Raw genomic sequence first — 13,680 nt, forward strand, 5'->3', positions numbered from 1 at the left:
GTTTATGAACAATATCCTCTTGTAGTATGCCATTTTGTGACCAAATCTCATTTTGTTGCATTTTGTGTAAAACGAAAAAATGGATAAACATTTTCTGATGTGGTGTGCTCAATTTTGTTTTATTTTTGCAAATATAACCAAATAATTCCACTAATTTGTATAATTCATATGATGGAAGTTGTGTATGTTTTTCTATGCTTTTATAGTGCGTTAGTCTTTTTTTTTCTTCTTGTTTTTCTACATTATCCGCTTCCCACTGCAATACACAAAGGATTTAATTCATGGCTGCCTACAACTGAGCGATAAGAGAAGAAAGTGACACAGCTGCAGCATTATCTGCAGCAAGGGTATATTGCAATTGTAAATTTTACAAAAAACAAAAGAATTACGTGTGTGTAGCGGACATGGTTTATTATTTAGTATTTTATGAAACAGCAGAAAGTCAGAGCATCCCAAGGAACCAGCTTAAAAGTTAACATTTAGGCTAAAAAGTTGACATTTGTTGACAGTTTATTTGTATTCCTTTTTTTCTTTTGTTAATGGTAAAAAGAGTACAATCTTTGGTATACTTAGACTTCTTGGCGGGAAGTGGGGGGGTGAAATGTTTAATAATAATTGAGAAGCGTTGACCAAAAGCATTCATACATGGGTGGATTTCTTCATACAGTATTTAAAATTCCGTTAAGAAAAACACCAATAATAAAAATAACTAGATGAATATTTGTTTACAGCCAAAGTTACTCCCAATTCTTTGCAACTGATAGTTTATAACTTGGTTGTTAGCATTTAATAATACACTCGTGTAATTGCAGGTTGTTTTTTTTCTAAACCTTTGAGGTTAATTGGACAAATCAACAATTGAACAAAGAAAGAATATGAAATGTAGAACAGAAACAAAACAGCTCGATAATGACAGCCAAACCATCCATCTTTCCACAGAATACCAAACAATAATCCAACAATTTTTGTCCTGATATTATCTGTCCATCCATCCATCCATCCATCCATCCGTCTGTCTAGGTAGCGGTTTGGTAACGATATCCGCTCTTATGTCATTTGTTGGACAATATTGCAGTTTGATTTGCCTATTCTGCACACATTCACGGATGAAGTGGTAGCGAACGACTAAGTGTTTGGTCCTGGAGTGGTTAACAGGATGGCTCCTTGGTTATCTTCCATGATCACTGTGGACGTAGCTTCCACACCGAGATCATTTAGCAATGCTTCTTTCAGTGGGACTGGATAGTCATTATATCTGCAAAGACATCGTATCTAAATCTTTCTGGAACTTTCTGTTTCTGCTGCTTGTTCTGTCAGGGCTCTCAGATGTGTCCTCATCATGTCATGTTTCACTCTCATCTCTTTTTATGGTTCTCGTTCTCAGAGCAGGGTACTTTCACTTCCTGCTTCCAGTCGAAGTTTGAGTCATCAAAGATGACATCACGGCGGATTCGAATCCTCCTTTTTTCTTCATCGTACAGGCGATATCTTTTGGCATTGTTTGCATATACGAGGGAACAAAGCATCACTTTTTGTTCAGTTTCCTTCTTTCTTCGTCTGGGATTCGTCTGGGCCACGCAGCCAATTACCTTCACGTGACTCATGTCAGTTTTTTTCTCTTCCTTCAAAAGAGCTGTGGGCAGCCTGTTCTGTATGTACGCTGCTGTGGCTACAACCTCTGCCCAGATCACTTCTGGAACTTTGCACGTGACAGCATGCTTATGGCTGCTTCAACTAATGTTGTTAATGATGTGCACTCACCACCATTACCTGTCCTCCTCTTTGTGAGGCCAGGACCAGACTCGTTTGAGAATGTTCTCTCAAACTCCTTGAATTTGCTTAGCACCTCATTTTTCGGCTTCATGAAGTTTAGCTTGTAGCAACTTGTGTAGTCGTTATTGAAAGTCACAAAATATTTTAAACCGCTTATAGATTTGGTGTGCAGGTGACCACAGACATCACTGTGCATCAGCTGCATCGTGCGTTTGGAACGGATTCCTCGAATCTCCTTGAACGTTTTTTTCTTTTTAGTCAACTTGCTTTCCACACATCCTTCACAGAAGGGAATCTCCTTCTGCAGAGATGTTCACCAGTAATTAGTTTTACCCATTGCGACTACACATGAATATGTCCATAACTAGGTAGAACTCTCAAAGTCAATCTACTGGATCATCAAACAATACGGTAATCGCCCGCGAACTATAAGAACAAAGTAACACAATTTAAGATGTGCTGTTGCAATGTAATTTTATTTAGTAGCAACTACCCACTTTCATACCAGCACACATGGTCACAACTAGAAGCTTCTACGGACACATCAACGTAAACAAATCAGTGGGGAAAAAATTATATTAGCAACCAATGAATACATACATACTTTTTTTTAACGGTGAGTCTGTGTGGGTGGGGGTGGGGGGCAGTGAAACACATTATCTTGTGCCCTCAGTACTAATTGTGGTTGTTAATGTGGGACCAATTAGCAAGACCCATCAAGCTGGAGTGCTCTAAATGGACAATTAGATTTAATCAGATTAATGGCTCCCTGCCAGAGAGGAAGAAAAGAAAATGCATATTACACATTCATTGGCCACATTTTGAGAACACCAACTTGCTTTAAAAAGACTTGCGTTGTTTTTACGTGGCTTTTATTAGCTTGCGCATTTCACTTATTATCCATCATACATAGACAAAATAACCACTCTCATCTCTCAGAAGTCATCATGCTAGTCACGAGAATTTTCCAAGAATTTGCTGAAGGTCAAATGCAAAGAAAAAGAATAAGCAGGCTGCGTTTTTTTTTCAACTGCTTTTTTTTTTAATATAGAGAATTATTTTTCATTATTAAATATCAAGGGAGAAGAAAGGTTGCTTTTCTACAGGGGGAGCCCGATAGCTTGCCAGTTGTATACTGCATAGTAATGGTTGCCAATGTAGCTTTGGTATTCTATACACGCACCCACACACGCACACACACACGCGCACACACACGCACACACACACACACTCACTCACAAGCGTAAGTCGTGAAAAGAGGGGCAATTCAGATGGACAAACATAATTCCTGGTTGGAAACTTGATTCATTCACCCTTTTGATCGAGTTACACTAAAAGCTAATTATTAGGCATGAGACGAGATACAAATCCCACGATACAAGATATCTCTGAGACTGAGTCTACGAGAACGATATATGAAGAGATTTTTGCAAAATTATTTAAAATAAAAACATTATTGCTAATTTAAACTTTTCAATTTCAAAATAATATGTTTTTATTGAACAGGCTGCAATAAACTAAAGTTTTTCCATATGCTGCTGCAATAACAAATTATTAGGCTGAGATCTCTCAGAATAAGTGAAATTCAACAAAACAACACACTTTCTTTTCACACGTTGTTTCGAGCAGCTGAACTCTTTCATAGTTGAACATAAAAAAACATGTTTAAGTGCCAAACATTAAACAACAAAACATTAATGCAAAAAGCGACATGTTGACTGCCAACTGATGTCGCAGAGATGAAAAGGTGCGCTTTTGAAAGCACGCAAAAGTAGTCGTGATGGCAAAGACACTTGCATCTTTCATGGCATCAATGACCTCCGCTTTGGTTTTCTTCTAAAGTGTTGGAATTACTAATCGAGTAACGTGACTAGACGGAATGTCACGGTCAATGGTGTCAATTAGCGGACGAAATTCACTCTCTTCCACTGTTAAAAATGGCCTCATATCGAGCGCGAGGCACACACCATTATTTTTGTTTGTTTTTGCACAGTTTACTAACTGTCTTTGTCTTTTCAGCCAATGTGTTTACTTCCTTATCCTTGATTGGAAAACTAAAAACGTTGCCTAGCAGATGATTTAAAAATAATTGGACCATTGTGTATTTTTCTGTGTGCTCTACTCCATTGAGTGCTTTCTTCTTTTCAATTAGCGGCAGATTGCGAACAACGGTTAGGTGCATACCGCCACCTACTGTACGGGAGTGTAGCACACAAACCTATCCAACAGCCTGGCTCCATAAGCCTACAAAAAAGTTAATTAATCTCGTGGCTTGAGCGTGCAAGAAATCTTGTGGCGTTCAATGATCTCGTCCCATCCCTAGTAATTGGCACTAACGCTCTTCACAGGTTTAGGGCAATAGTAGCTGGTGCTCCCCTTGATAATACACAGTAGGCTATGTACAAGTACCTTGAATTATGTTGATTAATGAAGACATGAAGTATCACAATTTGGGGTCACTTGGAGCTGGGTTTCTTGCAATTTGTCAAGAGTCATTGAAATACCGAGTGTCAGACCACAAGGAGAACATGATCCATATTGGTTGAATTGATAAGTGGAGGGATTTGCTCCAAAGAGTACATACAAGGAAATAACAACGTCGAAATGCATATTCGTAGTGAACCACATTGTGTCAGGCTCATTAAGAGATTAGGATGTCTGAAAATGTGGCTAATTTGGGGCTTGAACTAACCTTCACATATCGGTGACATCAAAGTGAATCTGCAAAAGTCTTCATGGGTGCTGTACTGTTTACAGTTGACAAGATGACTCAAAACACCAGTACGACCACCTGAATCTGTCAAGCAGCTGCATTGAAAAAAAACAAGAGAGGATTTGTGTCATTTGGCATAACAGTCAGCCACAGAGAAACATTGACCAGAATCTTTTCTGCAAACGATTAAAAAAAATCCAAAGTCAGGTTTTGAAATGATCATACGGCTTGATTATAAATCACATTAGCACACATATAAAAAGATATGTCACTTTTTAGGCCCGACAAAGCTGACCTAAATGTACTTGATGCATTCAGTAATATGATGTATTATTTGTGAGTTTCGCTTAAATGAATAAATATCAACCGGCAGAAAATCTCTCTGTTGTCACATGGACATGAGAGCCTTGTCTAGTCTTTTAAAACCCTGTCTCAACCAACGTTATTTACTCCACCCGAGAAATCTACCTGGCTACACCCGACCCTACTTGCTTTTTCCGGTAGCTACTTGTTGCATTGTGGTTCCAAAAATAAGCAGCCCTGTTACAAAACGTGATGTAAATACTTTGGAAGCCATTGATTGGTTCAAGACGATTCAAATATGCGGCACAGAAAACTTGACGAGGATAACAGCCACCGTTAAAGACGAATGACAAAGAGAGGAAAAAGTCAAAGGAAGAGGGGAAATGACAAAGCTTGTGCTTCTACAACCTTCCTTTGATAGACCTGAAGCCTATATCCGTCGTGTTTGGTTGGGGTTTGTTGTTTTTTTGGGTTGTTTTTGGGTTGTTTTGTTCTTGTTCTTAAGTTCATGATCTGTTCCACTGGCGTCTGCCTTTATTGTCTGTGTTCTCGTTAGTTTGATCTCGTCCACCTGACCCCCCCCCCCACGCGTGTCCTCCAATCAGTTTCCCTTGCCTCTCATGTTATCCAACTCTTTTGCGTCTCCTTAGTTAGTGCGTGTATATATTCGTTCCGGTTTACTTCCATGTGGTTGTCGAGTCATTGCTTATTTTCCTGGCTGCTACGTTGTCACCCTGCTGTTCCCCGTGAGTTGATTTTAGTTTCTAGTTCGGTTGCTACTTCGTCCAGTTTTTGTTATTTTGTTGTGCCTGCCTTGTTTTATTATTAAAACTTTGAGCTACTTCCTCTCAGGTCGTGCATTTTTGGGCCCTCCCCATTCCTCACCTCTACTCACTATGACCCGCCATGACAATATTGTCTTCTGGTTGATGCAATATTCCAAAAGTACCATAAGGAAAGCACCTGGAAGAAGAATATTCCACACTATCCGTTGTTTTTGTTATGTATATGTACAGTACATTGCGTGCTTGTTACCATTGCCGTTGACAGTAATTCACTGGCATGGTGAGGCATGGCTCCCTGGTATAGGTGCAGTTGAGTGGAGACACAATGCTCTTTGTTGTAGAGCAGAGAAGAGTAGCACAGGGCAGAGTAGAGCAGGATAGAAACCGTCGGTCTAGACGGGGCTTAAATGTCTTTGATGGAACAAAGCTTTGTTGTTTAGTGGGTAGGCAGGCAGGCCCCCAAGTTCCCAGCACAGTTGTCACCATAGCCTCCTTACTCACATACTGTAGGAGGAACGTCAACACTTTGGAGCAGAAGAAGGAACTTTCTGCTTCGGTTTGAATGATGACTGCACTCTTGACCCCACTTTCAGAGTCTCTGGACCACCTACAAAATGCAATCTTGTGTGTCTCTTGATTTCCAAGGGTAAATATTTCTATCATCTTGGAAATGATTTCCGTTGTTAAAAGCACCTATGCGCAATAAGTCTGTAAGTTCTTGTGTTGTAATCATGGTTGGGCAAGAGACATGCACATTGTCTGGTTCCTCACCAGGGAACTGCTGATAACTTTACCAGAAAGATAAAAATGTTAGTTGGGATGGGCTCTAGCTCATCTGTGACCCTTAAAAGCAAAATTGATGTAGTCCTTAGTGCAGCCAGTGGAGAGATGTCAACGCTAACTAGAGGAGGAAGAGGAAGTCAATAAAGCCTACAATAAAGTACAGTATGTACAATAATGCTCATTTTTAACTGCCATAATTGATTGAGAACAATAAGAATCTGTGGAGTCATTTTTACTGTGACTTGAAAATTTGCTTTTTAATTGAGATTTTTAAATACATTTGCAACTAAATTATTTTTTTTAAAGAGGTATAATAAAGTACTGCAATGTAGTACAATCCTTGCAAACTTATGGAAGAAAACATGGGTTCAGTGTAGACACTTAAGTTTGACATGCAATGGGTATTTTCAAGTCACTGCTGACTGTTGGGTTTTTTTTGTATCCTGTCTAGATTATCTCTAATGGCCAAGACCAAAAGTGATTCATGACCCTGGCCTCACGTGAAAATCTTAACTATTTGATGACAATTTGCGAACTGATGAATTCATGTTCAAGAAACGATCAGACAGCCTTTTTCCTTTTTCTTAGCCTTGAGCAAAGTGTGGCTAACACATTACCAAGATGCTAATTTATGAATTGAAATGTTCATTGGTTTATTTAAAAAAAAAAAGAGAGAGAGAGAAAGAGAGAGAGATGTGTTTGCAAGAGAACACACTTGGTAGCCAAACATCTCTCATTGAAATTCTAAAAATATGAGGATTGAAGTTCACCTTTGTCGATATATTGAGCTAGTTTCCTTCATGCTTCCAGTCTAATTGTACGTCAAGGTGAGAAAATTCAGGCCTGCCCGCACCACTACCCCAGGAGAGGGTGGCTGCCTCCTCTCTGTGGTTCCTCAGCCCTGTATGGCAGCCTGGACTCCAGAGTCCCTTTTGTCATTTCCACTTCAATTACAGCCGCCCTCGCATGGGGAGCGAGCCCCCACTGCACTGCGCATTTTCAGGTGTCCCTTGAAAGACAAACCCTCCTTGGCTAGCGAGAGCATCGACATTTCGTTTGAAGACATGCAGCTGATCCCAAGTGATCTGACAATGCAACACCCTGATAATCACTCTTTTTCATTTGATTTGCTCCCACAAAACACCATCTTTCATGACAAATAGTGTGTAATGGCAGGAGGTTATGACCTGACATGTATAATTCTCCCAGGGTGCCCTTCATCGGCGAACAAAGGGTCAGAGAAAAACAAAACAGCAAACGGCAGCATTATATCAGAGAAAGACAGCGTGGAGGCAAGCTGCTAAAGTAAATTGGTCTTGCTCTGACACAGAAGTGGGGGTTAGGTTGCTGATGATAGAGCAGGTCACAGAGTGCCATGGTGTGACTGCTACAGACACTTATTATGCTGTGGGTGTGATTGGTGGGGAGGAATAAGAAGGGAGTTGGGTGCGAGGAATGGCGGCACTGTCTCAAAGTTATAAAGCGTGTGATGATAAGGAGTTCCTATGGGGTAGAAGAGACAGAGAAACAGTGGCCCATTGCCGATGCACCCTAGTGTGCTTTGGCACAAGAACATAATCCTGTGGAGATGTCTTTCTGTGCTATGTTAAAATTCGCCAGATTTCCTCGTGCAAATTTTTATGTCGCAGCAAGGTCAGCGCGGACACTGCTGCTCAGTGTCAGTCTGGAAGAAGGAGTCATAAGAGTAATGGTAAGAGTAGTCACTGTCACTCAAAATACTTCAAATAATGTTATTGTTTTATTGTTATTTGCCATTATTTGTTATGCTTTGGGGAGGTTTCTATGTTTTTTGTTCATTTCATGTCTTGGGGTTTGTCGGCTTTTCCTTTTCCTCTTATGTTTTGGGTTTGCGTTTGTGTTGTTCAAAGTTCATGTTTTTCGTGTCCCTTGTGTCGGAGTCTTGTCAATTTGACAATCAGCTCTGCATCCCAATTGTGTCTTGTCCAGGTGTTAATACCTTATGGGTATTTAGTTTCCTGTTTCCTTTCAGTTCTTGTTGGGTCATTGTTGGTATGGTTATGTTGATGGTTTGTTGCTGTTACTTTAGTGAGTCATATTTTTGTTTTGTTATTTGTTTGTTTGTTTTTGTCCCCGCCTACCCCACTGAGTCATCTAAGTCTTTATTTTCTTCAGCCTTTATTTCAGGATTTTGTTGTTACGGTCAATGTCATTTTTCCTGCTTGATTTTCGCCTTAATTGAATTACATTTCGAGCATACTCCGCTCGCCTGACTCCTTGCTATTTGGGTCTACATCCTCCTCACCTTTCATAACCTCTCTTTGCCATGTCGAAATATGACATACTTATATTTATAAAGTGCATTTTCCACACTTTAAGGCATATTTCTTTGAATTTATCTTCCAAGGCCTCTCGGAACGAGGTTGACTACCCCTGCCCTAGGGCATACCACTACTTCAGATCATGAACCAGAACTGCAAAAGGACAATTCACCAAAGACGTTGAATACAAGAATCGCATCCCGTTGGACTTGCTTCAAACAGCGAAAGGCATTGCGGCTATTGATGTCTATTCATTGATTCAGTGGCCGTCCAGTGCAGTCGTCATCCTTGGTGGCAGTTTTGCTGACGCAGGAATGTCACCCAATATCAACTCAGTTTGATAAAGCCCTCATTTGCATTTGCTGCCTGCTGATCGCCGTGTGATCTGCAGTCATGTTGATCACAATGTGACTAGAGATGAGCTGCCGGAATGTGTCAGATAAATTCTTAGAGGAAGACGGCAGTGATTCAGGAGTCGACTCGAGACAAATAATTCTGCGCTTGAATTTATCACCATTTCATTCTACAGAGCACTTAGATGCCTTGAGGTGCGTCATAAATCAACGGGCACTTTCTCAACGGCTCAGAAGAGCATTGACTCTCCTCAGTGTTCTTCTGGCAATTTTGGTTGAATCCGGACCATCCTGGTGGCTGCCATTTGAAACACCAAGCAGCTTCATTTAACTGGTTATTTTTTTCATACCTACACATTATATATAGAATGTGCAATAGGTAGTCTCTTTCTTTTGAAACAAGTTCTTTTTTCGATTAACACCATTCTGTTCTATGCCTTGAAACCAAAAGTGGGATCTAAACTGGCCACAGGCACACAGCATTCTGCACTCATCAGCACTTCACCTCCCACTGCACTACAAAGAATGTCCCACTGGGGCCACTTGCTAAGGTTTATGCTCTTAATGGTTCACTTCAATTTGGCCATGATTCATCTGCAAATATCGACGCACAGCCTATTTTCGTGAGGAAACAGACGCTTCTTCTTGACTGTGGAAGGACTTTCCAAGAGCTCTAAATGAATCATGGCCATGAGATAAAGCAAGGCCAACACATCACTGCTGTTCACTCACAACTTAGATAAAATGGATCGTAACACTTTCAGTGCAGAGTTTGCAGATTATTCTGGCTAACCACTCTATTCAATAACATAATGAGGGAAGGTATGTGCGTTTGCCGCTGAATAGATTCATAGAGAAAAGGAATTTTGCCACTGGTCATGATGAATCACCCTTTAAAATGCCCTTGATGAATTGAGAATGGCGCTATCTATGCAAATAGGTCCAAGGCTAACCTCTAGCATGTACTGCTCAATTGCCCTGTAGCAGTCAGAGACAGCTCCCATCAGTAAGTGACCTCCAAATGTCCCTTAAAACTTGGAAAGACATAGCTTTACATTACTTAAGCTAATATCGTGAAATTGCATCATACTGGAGTTGATGTGTTTATTTCATTCCGTGGTTGACTGGCATAGGCATCACTTAACAATTACCCCACCATTTCAAAGAGACTTGTAAGTTCCAGTTCTTTCACCGTTAAGTATGTATAAGCAACGCACGTGTGAACAAAAGCATATAAGAAAAAAAGATGTTGTTTTGTCATTTGTAATTAGTTGTATGGACTGGCAGTTGTCAGAGTGCAGAATGTGTTGCACCACGAGGGAGATGAATAAATAGAAAATACCTGTGTGGCTTAAAACAAGATGGCAGTTCAGCTACCTTAAAAAAAAAACAAAAAAAAACTTGGGATGGCTTAGTTTTAATTCCTACACACAATGCAGAATGTGACAAAATATGGCCAGAGCAGTACCATTGTTTTTTAATTAGTGTATTTAGATTACAGTTCCATGTGTTACAGCTCTTGCTGGATGCTTGCCTTTGTGATGTACTGTTGCTGTGAATTTCTTTTGTTATTAAAAGCTAGAAAAATCAAGTTAAATTAAGCCGAATAACATTGACCTTGAAATTTTAAATGATGTAACTGACATTTTAAGAGTGAATGTTGAGAATGATGGGTTGAATCTGATGTAGCCTGATGTACACACAGGCCCTAAAAACACATTTTGTGAGGTAAGGGAGGACTAGCTCTTACTAACTTTTTATTTTTAAAGAAAAGAAACGGTAGGTTCCCTTCTCTATAAGTGTTTTACCTCAATATTTTGCAGTGTTCCAAAATGTCAGCTAGCTCTTTTGTGTGTGACTACATGCAGCAATGCTCATTTTACCTATGAAAATTGTTGGGTCTCTGGGACTTACAAAAACTAAAAAACCATGGGTCCCAACAGAAATACTTGGAGTCCAAAAAATTGTGCAGTAAAAAGGAAAAAGTAATTATAAGGTTCAAACTACATTTAGGAGAGGTGAGCAAAAAAACACAGATGTTAACAAATGTCACAGTAAAATTAATTCAAATACAGTGGGCCCCCAAGTTACGAACTTAATCCGTTCAGCGGCTACGCTCGTAACTCGAACTGCTCGTATGACGGGCAATCCAAACCTATGTTAATTCGTTAATGCGTGCAACGCGTGCAAAAACCTTAGGTAAAAACATCACGACTTTATACACATCTTAAAAATGAGTAACATCATCTACTGTACAGTTAAATTAAATAACATATACAAAGGAAAAATGACATTTACCTATGAAAGCGACCTAACTTGAGCTGGGTGGAGGCGGAGGGGAGCAAAGATCATCCCGCAAAGTTTATACTGTAATGCTAATATGCTATTGGTCTTACAATGTCACAGTCACTGTTTCAGTCACGGTGTCAGTTTTTTTTATTATCTCCTGCTTGGTTTCTATTGTCATCATCCTCTTACTTCTTCCTTTACCGCTACTAGCAATTTTAGAAGCTATGTCTAACAGATAAAGTTTGCAAAGTCTTCACAACATTCCTTCCTTCCGTTTCACTCATTTTCTCTCCTTCCTTCCATCCCGACCAGCTGTGCCATCAAGCTAGATAAAGGCGTTGGGCCAATAGCATATCGGCATTTCTGTGATTGACGTGACGCCGGCCAATAGCATCTCCGTGAGTGAGACCGGGTGACCTTAATCGACCAATAGCATATTGGCATCTCCGTGACTGACTCCGTGACTGATACCGTGACTGAGACAGTGACTGTGACGTTGTAAGAGCAATAGCGTTCACGTTACTGTCACAAGCGTCAACTGCTGATTTTGTTGACGCAGCTAAGCGAAAATATATTTGCATACACAATGACGGGCATGTCGGATTGTTCGTAAGACAAAAGGCTTGCTCGTAAGCGGGGGACAAAAATCTCCGTGGTCCACGCTCGTAAGTCGAAATGTTCGTAAAACAGGGTGTTCGTAAACCGGGGGCCGACTGTACAATGAACTTATTCGTAGCATCCGTCATCTTCTTCATCGCAACTATCGATTTAACAGTCAATTTTCGTAGAAAAGTCTACGAAACTTTCTACTTTCTACTTTGAGTGTTTATTTGTTTAGTTTCAACATGTCTGTTTTGTTCCCCTTCTTGAGCTTCTGAATTATTTTATGTTCGCTTCTTTACTTTTTAGCTCATTGTTATCTGATTGTGTGTTATTTCGCTTGTCACTGACACACACAAAAAAAAAATAAAAAATGCAGAGTTTACTTTGTTTTGGACCTAAAGATTCCCTTCTGTTTATCACATATTCGCTCATTTTTTCTAAGGACAAACTCATTTTTGTAAGAACAAACAAGTCCACTGTGCATTTCTCTGTGAAATATATTGTAAAAAATAAATAAATATAACGATTTAAAGATCTGGCCCACAATTTGATGATAGGGAAAAAAGTTGTTGTTTTTTTTCCCTGCTGAACATATATGGCATGCATAGAGGAAAATCTATTCCCAAGAGGGCCGGACCAATAAAATCATGGTATAAATTTATACAACTTTAAAACAACAACAAATGTATTCTTCTTTTTAAATATGGTACCAAATAAAACAAGTACAACATCACTATTAATCATAAACTATTAAAATGATATTCCCAAATCTTAAAATATTTCAAGATTTTCATTGATTAAAAAAATCAGTTCATTTTGATTCTTTACAAAATCATCTTGCGGGCCTGATTAAACCCATTTGAGGGGCAGAACCAGCCCGCAGGCTGTATGTTTGACACCACTGATCCAGAGGCTATATCTGTCTAACACAAGCTTACTCAAAATTATTGACGCAGAGCGAACAGACCATAAGCAGCATTATGTTTTATGTTAATGAAACTCACTGCATAGTAATATAGTTGTCTTGACACAAGGATTATTGTTTGCTAACCTAGCATGAATTTAAGACAGATTTATGTTAGCTTAGCTAGCTAGGACATCATTTACCTCCCTCATTCCTTGCTGCGTTATTCCTGCTACGGGCGAACAACTTTATGATATCCATCTCGTTAAATTTTAAGTCTATTCAAAATATTTTTTTTAAAAATGTTATTGTCTGCTAAACTTATTGACTTCTTGCAGTGGTTCGCATCACTCCCTTGCTCGCTCACGGAATATCAGCCAGTCGCTACATGTCAATAAATTAGCCATGTGCGTGTTTTTTATGTGGCGTGAATACAGAAGCAAGGAATTATTATACCGAGTAGTAATTATCATACTATGTAGTATGTGGCATGTGCGCTCTGAAGTGAATAAAGTAATTATGAAACGTACAGCATTGGGACGACTTTACTCTGGAGTTACTGCTGGGAGTATGGTCTTGACAACGATCTAGTTGTCATCTACTTGGTCATTACCTTAGAGTTTGAGGCTCACAGCGTGAGTAGCATTCATTGTAGACAAAGCTGTGTTTTGTATTCTCGATTTAGGTTCTTTTTTTTGCGTGAGATCAAAACAGATATGGCAGACAAAGTTGTCAAAAATGTTCGTAAGTCGTCAAGATTTGTTGAATATAAGAGTAGATGGACGATGATTAATATTTTGATGTAAAAAAAAAAACAAAAAAAAAAAAACAATGAGCACTAATGCATTGTCGCAACTCAATGATGCATCCATAA

At 39.5% G+C, this 13,680-nt stretch overlaps 1 protein-coding gene across 7 annotated transcripts in view; it reads right to left on the minus strand.

The window, feature by feature from the left end:
- Positions 1–13,680, minus strand: part of LOC148427824 (beta-1,3-galactosyltransferase 1-like) — a 63,736-nt gene that overhangs the window by 22,199 nt on the left and 27,857 nt on the right. For all 7 annotated transcript variants that reach the window (XM_088437727.1, XM_088437700.1, XM_088437681.1 and 4 more), the window contains one exon: positions 4,466–4,581. The gene's annotated coding sequence lies outside the window, so the exon portion shown is untranslated. The remainder of the gene's footprint in view (positions 1–4,465; positions 4,582–13,680) is intronic.

Source organism: Hippichthys cyanospilos, chromosome 2, assembly GCF_059441005.1.
Source record: "Hippichthys cyanospilos isolate Australia breed blue-spotted pipefish chromosome 2, RoL_Hcya_1.0, whole genome shotgun sequence".
NCBI lineage: Eukaryota > Metazoa > Chordata > Actinopteri > Syngnathiformes > Syngnathidae > Hippichthys > Hippichthys cyanospilos.